This window comes from Quercus suber, unplaced genomic scaffold, assembly GCF_002906115.3.
Source record: "Quercus suber isolate HL8 unplaced genomic scaffold, Cork oak 2.0 scaffold_497, whole genome shotgun sequence".
In the NCBI taxonomy this organism is placed as follows: Eukaryota; Viridiplantae; Streptophyta; class Magnoliopsida; order Fagales; family Fagaceae; genus Quercus; species Quercus suber.
In genome coordinates, this window is record NW_027069946.1 from 59,172 (window position 1) to 69,107 (window position 9,936).

Sequence of the window (9,936 nt, forward strand, 5' to 3'; positions counted from 1 at the left end):
CAAAGCCTACACGCCAAACTCTGGTGAGGTCAACAAAAAAGGCAAAGACTTTAGTTTTATAGTATATATAGATTACTCTAACTTCTTATAAAGTTTAATTGTTGTTGCATTACTACACGAGTGATGTTAAATAATATGCTTTAGCTACAAACTAATGAGGTCATTACTTGAATGAGTCTAATACACTTTAGTTTAAAAATTCAAATTACTAGAATTAGCATGTAACAATTTTGTATTAAAATATAAAAGAGCGATTTGAGGAATTTTACAAATTTTATTCCATAAATCTTAAATAGTTTGTGAACAATCATGAAAAATAATTCACCATTTATTTACTAAGTTGTTGAGGTGGCAACAATAACATCCATTAATTGTCGCATCAATTTGTAATAAAATTTGTGATAACTTTTAATGTTTTGTAATATATAGGCTTCTCTTTTTGCAAATAAATAGATAGATTTTTTACCCTTTTTTTTTTTTTTTTTAACTAATACTATTTTGTGTAAATTTAAGTGCTTGTAGTTGATATGAATTGAAAAAAAGGGAAACGAAGGAGGAAAGGAATTGCATTCTATTATTAAGTATTGTAGGGTCCATTTTTGTAGCCCAAAAGATATGGGTTCCCCCGGCCCAACGAACTCAGAACAATGAATTTGTAGAGAGTGGATCGAAGGTTTAGACGTTCGCCGGCCTTTCACCAAGTGTCAACTACTTTTCTTTTATTGAAAGATATTAAGACCAATTTACAACTGGGAGATGCTCCTCGGCCCACAGCCGAGGAGGTTTTTCCTTCCCAACAACTCTCCTCTTCTTTACACTTTACTCCCCCTTCTTATATATCTCCCCCTTCCCCTTCCTGTTGATCATCTATTGGCCTCCCTTCTGACCGTCTGTCCCGTCAGAGGTCATATCCGTGCTCAAGTGGCTCACCCTGATCGATGTTGCCCTGTCAAGGGGTTACATCCCCATTAATGCAGCCAGGAGGGTCAGGTAAGCGTATTCAATGCAGAGGTGACAGTCTACCTAGGGCTTGCTCCTTCGTCGTGTTTCTGCCGCCAACGTGTGGCACTGGGCCCTCTCCTCCTCGGATATTCAAGGAGTCCTTTGGTGGGGTGGTCCTCGTGTTTTTTCGAGGTTTCGGACGCCCGAGGACAGGGTCATCCTCGGACCGATCATGCATCCTCGGCATGGGCCATTTGGGCCTGGCTTGGAGTGGGCCAAGGCTACCCGATTTTCTGGCCCCACAATAGCCCCTCAAAATCTTGCTGCACGCATCCTCGGGCGGGGAGAAGGATTTTGACATCCTCGGCCTTACCCCCCCCATTAGTACTGGGGTCTATTCATCTACCCAAGGCACATCGTTGACGTTTCGGAGCATGTAACTGCCCATCATTAAATTCAGGCGGCTCTGTGCTCCCCACGTCTAATGAGGCGTTACCCATCCAACGGTGGAGGTTCGTCTCGCATTTATGGGCGGGAGAACTTGCATGGTTCCTCGATTTGGGGTATAAATATCCGTACGAACCGCTTCTTCCTGTTCCACATTTGTAATCAAGAATTCTTGTGCGCCCCTCCTGAGTTCAGCCACACTCTCACTTGCACCTCCAGCATAAAAAGCCTGTCCGAGGAGCTCCTCCTCTTTTCAGTAAGTCGCTTTATCCCTCTCTGAGCTCTCTCTCTACCCTTTGTTCTACTTCGCTTGTTCTTTCTTAGTTCTTTTAGGTGTCAACTGGGATGGGTGGGTTTAAGAAATACGTTAATACTGAGGAGGCGATGGAGAAATTCATCACCGACTACCGAATTCCCAGCAATGTAGGTCTGAGATATTGTGAGGACGAGGATTGGCGCATACACAGACAGGAGGGTGAGGTGGTAATTCCCATTGTCGCCTTCCTTGAAGGGGGGATGACGATCCCCATGGGGCCGGTGATGAGGGACTACCTTACGCACTTCCGGTTGGCCCCCACCCAGTGTGGGATAAATGTCTTTAGGATTCTGGGCTGTGTGGACGCCCTGAACGAGAAGATGGGGCTGAGGTTGACCCACCACGATGTGAACTGGTGTTACAACCTTCAGCTTTTTAAGGGCAAGTCGTATTACCTGAAGACGAGAGACGACAGGGTGCGGCTCATTCAGTGCCTCCCCGAGTCTAGCAAGGGGTTCAACGAGGATTTCCTCATCGTGTCAAGGGAGTGGCATGATGGCCTTCACTGCCCAACAACAAAGGGAATACCAGGTAGGGCAGTGGGAAACAGGAGGGGTTTCAAGTTCTCGCCTTTATTCTTCCCTTTTTATTTATTTATTTATTTATTTATTTTTACTAACGCAGTGGTGCTTTCCGTTTGCAGACCCGCACGCTTTTGAGCGTCACTTCCATCTGGTCAACCGGGAAGATTTGCAGAAGGTGCTGAGGGCGTCGGTGTATATAAACGAGGACGACAATCAGGTTAGGGCCGCCCATATAATCTTGGGGTATAAACCTGCCTAGAAATCGTTCCCGGTTCCAAAGCATGTCATCCGAGCCAACGATCCTCGGCTTCAGAGGATTACTGTGACCGAGGGCAGATTTTCATTCCCTGAGGAGCCCCCCGACCAGGAAGCTGTCACGCTAGTCGTCCCCTCCTCTTCCCAACCGTTCGCCAAGGCCGCCGAGGAAGCTCCAGATGGGGAAGGGGACGCGTTTGACGTTTTCGCTCAGCTTGATCAGTCCGAGGACCCTCCCGGGGACTTGGGTGATCCCAATTTGACCGAAACAGACCTCCTTGCTTCAGAAGCCCCTCCTCAGCCGACAATGGGTTACAAGAGGAAGCCCATCACCAATTTACTGGACCTGATTGAGGGCTAGCCGGGGGAGCCCCAACAGAAACTTCCCACTCTACCTCTAAAGACTAGGTCGACTTCCGCTTAGCAGAAGCTCCCTCCTTCTCATTCTCAGACGCGCTCACCCTCTAGGTCCGTGCCTGCCGGCCCCAAGAAGAAGAAGGATAAGGGTAAAGGGCCTGTGGAGGATAAGATGGTGTCCTCGCAGGAGGAGGACACTACTCTGCGGCCGTCTAAGCAGCTCAAAATAGGCGATAAGAGCAGGAGAGGCAGGTCGTCGACACCACCTCTTCCGAGGCCCAGGCTTGGCTCCTAGCCCCGATGCTCCGTGGGGAGCCCTTGAGGGATAACGCCTCCCTCAGGGACTTCAATGAGGGCGAAGGTGCGCACGTGGCCGATGCGCTGGAGAAGAGCCTGCTGCTCCCGGCAGACATGGCCAAGCTTAACTCTTTGACGAGCGAGCAGGTCTTCCTCAGCCTCAAGCGATATGTGGGGATGGTAAGGGCTATAACTTTGACTCTTCTCCCATTCTTTTTCTTTCATTGGGCTTATAGCGCATTGGTTATTCTGGTAGGCTGTTCAGGCTATCTTTAGGTTGGAGGGGGCGGCGAACGACCAGAGGAAGGCCCTTAACCAGGAGCGTGACTGGCGCTTTCAGGCTGCCCGGGCTCTGAAGAATTCCGAGGCCGACCTCGCTAAGGCCCGTGAAGATTTGAAGGCGGTGACCAGCGAGCGGGACAGTGCACTGTCTGGTCTTGAGGGTGCCCAGAACCAGGCCAAGGAGCAGATAAGGCGCCTGAGCGAGGCGGAGGCGCAGCTGCAGACCGTAAGGGATCTGATCGCAGATCTGCGGGCTAAGGTGACAACGGCCGAGGGGGCCCAGAGGGAGGCTGAATGGGCTAGAGACAAGGCTCGGCGGGTTAAGGACGAGGCGGACTATGGCAGGGAGATGGCCCAGACTGCCAAGGAGGAGGCTAAGACTGCAGCCTACGCTGATGGGGTGGCTACGGTAGAGGCCCTCTATAAAGCTCAAGTCCCGGGGGTATGTAGGCGATACTGCTCCCAGGTCTAGGCTGACGCTCTTAAACAAGTTGGGGTGGAGGCCACGTCCGACCTATGGAAGGCAGAGAGCATGTATTACCCCCCTGCTATCCGCGAGGCCGCCCCTGATGGCACTAAAGCTGGGGAGATTGTTGAAGTGGTAGGGGCTACTGAATTGGGGGAGCATTCGAGGGAGGAGGTGCCCCAAGAGATAGTGGAGGTCCCTTCCGATGATCCAACCCCCACCACCGAGGAAGCAGCTGTTCTTGCCGTACCCTTGCAGGCCGTCCCCTCAGGCCAGGGCTCGGAGGGGTCAGGGGTTACCCCTGTCCAGCCTGAGCAAAAGGAGTAGACTCCCCGGCATCTCGGCTCGTCCTACTTTCATGTCATTTCATTTTAATTTGTTGTGCTTCTACTCCATGTACTGTGGCTCTTGCCATGCAACTTTTACGGACTCATTATTGTAATGCAAATTTAATTTCCCTTTCTATTTATTTCAATTGCTTATTTGTGCACACGCTGCCTGCTTTTCCTCTTTTCCTTCGATCTGCACGATTTTAGCTTGAATTGTATATCGGCCAATTGCGCCAGTAACGATGATAAAGAGAGAGAACGTATGCATGGGCATCCCTCTTGCGTCTCAAGGGCTAGGTGGGGCTTGATCCTTTCCTAACTTGGGGTATTTTGTAGCTAGTCTCCCTGTAGGCCTGAGTTCGAGGACCATGCAATGCCCCTGTTCTGTTCAGCACCCAGGTATAGTTGTGATTAGTTTCCCCATAGGCTTGAGTCCGAGGACCATGCAATGCCTTGGTTCTGTCTAGTACCCAGATATAGCTGAGCGGTTAGTTTCCCCATAGGCTTGAGTCTGGGGACCATGCAATGCCTTGGTTCTGTCTAACGCTTTCATTTCTCTGTAAGTATCTAGATTCCCCATAGGTTTGAGTCCAAGGACCGTGCAATACCTTGGTTCTGTCTAGTACCCAGGTATAGCTGAGCGGTTAGTTTCCCCATAGGCTTGAGTCCGAGGACCATGCAATGCCTTGGTTCTGTCTAACGCTTTCATTTCTCTGTAAGTAGGGGTTTGTCCTCGGACCGCTTTATTGGAGACGATTCCTCCTTGGGTCGGACTATGATCTTACACGTGGCATTGACCTCGCCTCCAGCTCAAGTCCCCCATCTTTTTCATTTATGAGGCGTCCCTTGGCCGTTCGCGCTCCGCGCTTGACGTTTTGGTGTTCGAGACGCGCCCTCATTAATGTCCTCGTGAATTAACACAAATCCAGCGGTCTATAGTCCCCTTGGAATTTGGTAGCTTCGTGATTAGCATTGCTAATAATTCTCTTTTCGAATTCTATGTGGATTAATTCCCACCAGTTTTCCTCCTTTATATAAGGCTTTCCGGGGGGAAGGTTTCTCCACACTCCATGAACTTCCCAACACAATTAGAAACACGTCCCTTCAATTCCCCCAACCCCTTCAATAACCCCGCCAGGATTGTGACCGGAGTTGGTAGATATGAGGCGGCTTTGGGCGGGTATGAGGACACCCGGGCCAAGGGCCGTTGTGACCGCAGCCCCCACTGGGCTTCCGGCGCGGCAAAGTCTAGGCATAACACTGGTGGTGCCATGCACGGTGGCCAGGAGGGATGTCGCTGAAGTACCTAATGTCTTTCCCTGAAGCGCACCCCCGACGGAGGAGACGCTCGAACACATGTCATGGCTGGTGCCCGAGTGTTGCCGTCTCCAATGGCCAACGCTCGTGAGGATTGGAGAGAATCAAGGAAACATCACAGGGGAGGGCGTCCCGGTGCCCCTGCATCTGCTTCTCGCTTTGTTCAAGCTCCGCCGCACCGAGAAAGGAGTTGTTGGTGGCCTTGAAGCAGGCCAGCCTCAGCCCCCTTTCCCCTAGCTAGTCTTAGGACGGGTCCACCTAGGCCTCTGTTTGTAGGATTAGCTTGTAAGAGTAGTGCTTTAAAGCACGCCTGCCTGAGCCCCTGTTTATACATTGTAACTTTTTGTTTAATAAAGTAATGTGTAGTCTCATTCCGTTTTTGTTGAATCTTCTGTTTCGAACTTTTATCTTTTTGCAATGTTTGTTTAGTAGTTTTTTTTTTTTTTTTTTTTTGCATCACCACCAATCTTCCGTAGAATGATTACTTAGAACAATCGCCTGTTGCGCCGGCCAGCGCACTAATCATTCCCACAGACGGCGCCAATTGTAGGGTCTGTTTTTGTAGCCCAAAAGATATGGGTTCCCCGGCCCAACAAACCCAGAACAATGAATTTGTAGAGAGTGGATCGAAGGTTTAGACGCTCGCCGGCCTTTCACCAAGTATCAACTACTTTTCTTTTATTGAAAGATATTAAGATCAATTTACAACTGGAGGATGCTCCTTGGCCCACGCCGAGGAGGTTTTTTCTTCCAACAACTCTCCTCCTCTTTACACTTTACTCCCCCTTCTTATATATCTCCCCCTTCCCCTTCCTGTTGATCATCTATTGGCCTCCCTTCTGACCGTCTGTCCCGTCAGAGGTCATATCCGTGCTCAAGTGGCTCACCCTGATCGATGTTGACTTGTCAAGGGGTTACATCCTCATTAATACGGCCAGGAGGGTCAGGTGAACGTATTCAATGCAGAGGTGATAGTCCACCTAGGGCTTGCTCCTTCGTCGTGCTTCTACCGCCGACACGTGGCACTAGGCCCTCTCCTCCTCGGATATTCAAGGAGTCCTTTGGTGGGGTGGTCCTCGTGTTTTTCCGAGGTTTCGGATGCCCAAGGACAGGGTCATCCTCGGACCCATCATGCATCCTCGGCGTGGGCCATTTGGGCCTAGCTTGGAGTGGGCCAAGGCTACCTGATTTTCTGGCCCCACAAGTATGTTTCCATATTGAAGATTCTCATAAAGATTATGTTTGCGTAATGAAAAATGATATTCTCTCAATTCTAAATAGATAAAGCATTTTTCATTTTGGGATAAAGTTTGTTTGCATAATGAAAATTGAGATTTTCCAAACCTAAAGCATTTATTCACCTAGCATCCTATATTACCCCAACTCTAAGCACACCTTTCTTAACGACTTAACCCACCTAAGATAATTTTGAGAAAGATTTTAATTATTTTTTTTAATTCTAATTACAAATTCTCATCTATTTTGAGACAAGCCAAATAGAATAGGTTTTGTGGAGATAAAGTTTTTCCAAACAGGGTTAAATGAATTTGCTTTAATCCATTATATGGTGATTTAAAAGACCATCCTTGTGTATTAAATCTAATGATTCATTAAATCAATTGAACAAATCTCATGGCTTTTAGGCTCCACTTGGGAGTTCATAAGGGAATGGAATGTGATGATCATAAGGGAATAAAAAGGAATGAAATGAAATGGAATTAAGTAACCTTAATTGGATGTTTTAAAATAAAAGAATAGAAAGGAATAAAAATGAATGGAATATAACTAATCCTATTTGGGAGCAATATGGAGGGAATGGAATGGAATCATTTTATAACAATATTACTATTAGACCCCTATTTTAAAATAAATGGTTGAATATAAGGGTATTTTGGGAGTTTTAGTAAAAAAAATCATTAAATCTAATTTCATTCCCTCTCATTCCTCCCAATTTCGGAGAGAATGAAAATTTGAGGTTTTTAGGGAATAGAAAGGAATGAGTGTTCCCTCCTACTCGTTCTATTCCCTCTCACTTAAACTCCCAAAGAAGGGAATGGACTTTGCATTCCCTTCATTAAAACTCCCAAACAAGAGAATGGAAGAATATTCTAAAATTATTCTTTTTATTCCTTTCCATTCCATTCCATTCTCTCCTCCCAAGCGGAGCCTTAAGGAGGTCACGACTAAAAATACATATGGACAGTCTTTTTAGTGTACCTAATTTTTATTTTTATTTATTTTATCACTAATAAAAAAAATTTACAATAAAATATTCCATTAGTATTTATCTTCATATGTAAGATCCACTTAAAATCAAAATAATAATAACCTTTTTCTCACATCAATTGTATATAAATTAAGCATAATATATTTAAAAATTTAAATAAATTTTTTTTTTTTTTAAATTTGACCCGTGCGAATAAGCTTAAGGGTAAGAGAGAAAAGAACACTTTAATTTGATGGTAACTTGTTCACAATAGGTGCTTTTAGAGATAAATATGAGTGTATGTATGGGTGGTTTGATGGTACTAAAAATTGCACGCAAAAGCTATTTTTGAGACAGATAGAGCCCACAAAAAAGAATATAGATAATCTTTTATTTTTAGTCAAACATGGACCATTTAAAAAAAAAAAAAAAAAGTCAATGGATAAAATATACATTTTATTTTTGATTGTTGTATAAGTTTGGTATTATTCTACAAAACTTTTGGGGGCTTCTTCCAATTGTAAAACAATTTCCTAAATAACACACACACACACAAAGAAAAAGAAAAAAAGAGCCGGCCTTGCACATCTAGAAATGAAATGTTATTCCATGCTCCAAAATATTATTCACTTATATAAATGCAACTTTGTGCAATAAATGCAACTTTGTGCATGCACAAAGTTGCATTTATAACATTGCCACTTGAAACTCATCTCTAATTATATAACCAACTAGTGAGTAATGTATCTCCGGAAAAAAAAAAAAAAAAAAAAAACTAATGAGTAATGACTGCATTTATAAGTTCATATCAAGAGCGGATGTCATAGGTTAAAAATGTCTCAAAAAAAAAAAAATAGTATATAGATTACTCTAACTTCTTATAAAGTTTAATTGTTGTTGCATTACTACACGAGTGATGTTAAATAATATGCTTTAGCTACAAACTGATGAGGTCATTAGTTGAATGAGTCTAATACACTTTAGTTTAAAAATTCAAATTACTAGAATTAGCATTTAACAACGTTATTTACTTATATAAAAGACAACGTTATGCACAAAGTTGCATTTATAACCAATTGCAACTAGTGAGTAATGTATCTCCAAAAAAAACTAATAATGAGTAATGACTGCATTTATAAGTTCCTGGACCTAATTATTTGTTGGAGATGTATCAGAAATCATATTATGGTTAAACCAAATAACCCTAAAATTACTTCCTGAAAATAATAACTAAAGTCAACTCCTCAGTTTCATGAGGATAACAAACAAGCCGTAGTTGACTATTAGTTGTTCTTTACAGGAAATTCTACCTAAGAAGAGGTTCGCAATATTCTATTCCCGGCAATATGGGGACACACGGTACAGTTATCAAGCTCATAATTAAGATGAACACACGTACATGCAGTGCCACTGGCAGGCCTTAATGGCGACTAGGAATGGCAAAAATTGACCAACTCAGGGGTATCCGACCCAAACCCTAATGGGGAGGGTTCTACTCAATTTGCAAAGCAAATGGGGAGGTGTGAGTTTTAAAAACCCCACCCATAGCGGGTTCGGGGCAGGTGCAGGTATTAGTATTGCCCTAAACTTGACCCATATACATATATAATATAAAAAATTTTAAAAACCCTAAATATAAATATATAACTTTCTCATTTCTCTATTTTTATTTTACCCTAATCACTCACTCTCACCTAGACATGGCAATACGGGTCAGAATTTTCTGACCCGACCCGAAAAATACCTGACTCGAACCCGATTTTTTTTTGACCCGAAGCAAAAACGGGTTGACCCGTAACCCGACCCGATTTTTTGCAGGTCAACCCGACCCGACCCGAATAACCCATGACCCGACCCGTTAAAAAAAATCGCAATTTTTTTTTTTTTTTTTTTTTAATTACGTCCTGATACTTTATACATAAAGCACAAAGTATCAAAACTAGTAATAATTAATAAAGCAATACTTGACAGTAGACAAAGACTAAGACAAGAGTAGAAGTCAGTGAAGTCTTCAAGTCACTACAAACAAAACACAATTACACAAGTGACAAGTCACTACAAACAAAACAGTGAAACACAAGTGACAAGGCAAGTCAACTAGTCAAGGGCCAAGTTCCAACTTCCAACCGGCCAAGGGGCAAGGGCTCAGACAGAAGGCTTTCTAACAAGTCACAAGTCAATAGTCACAACCATTAAAA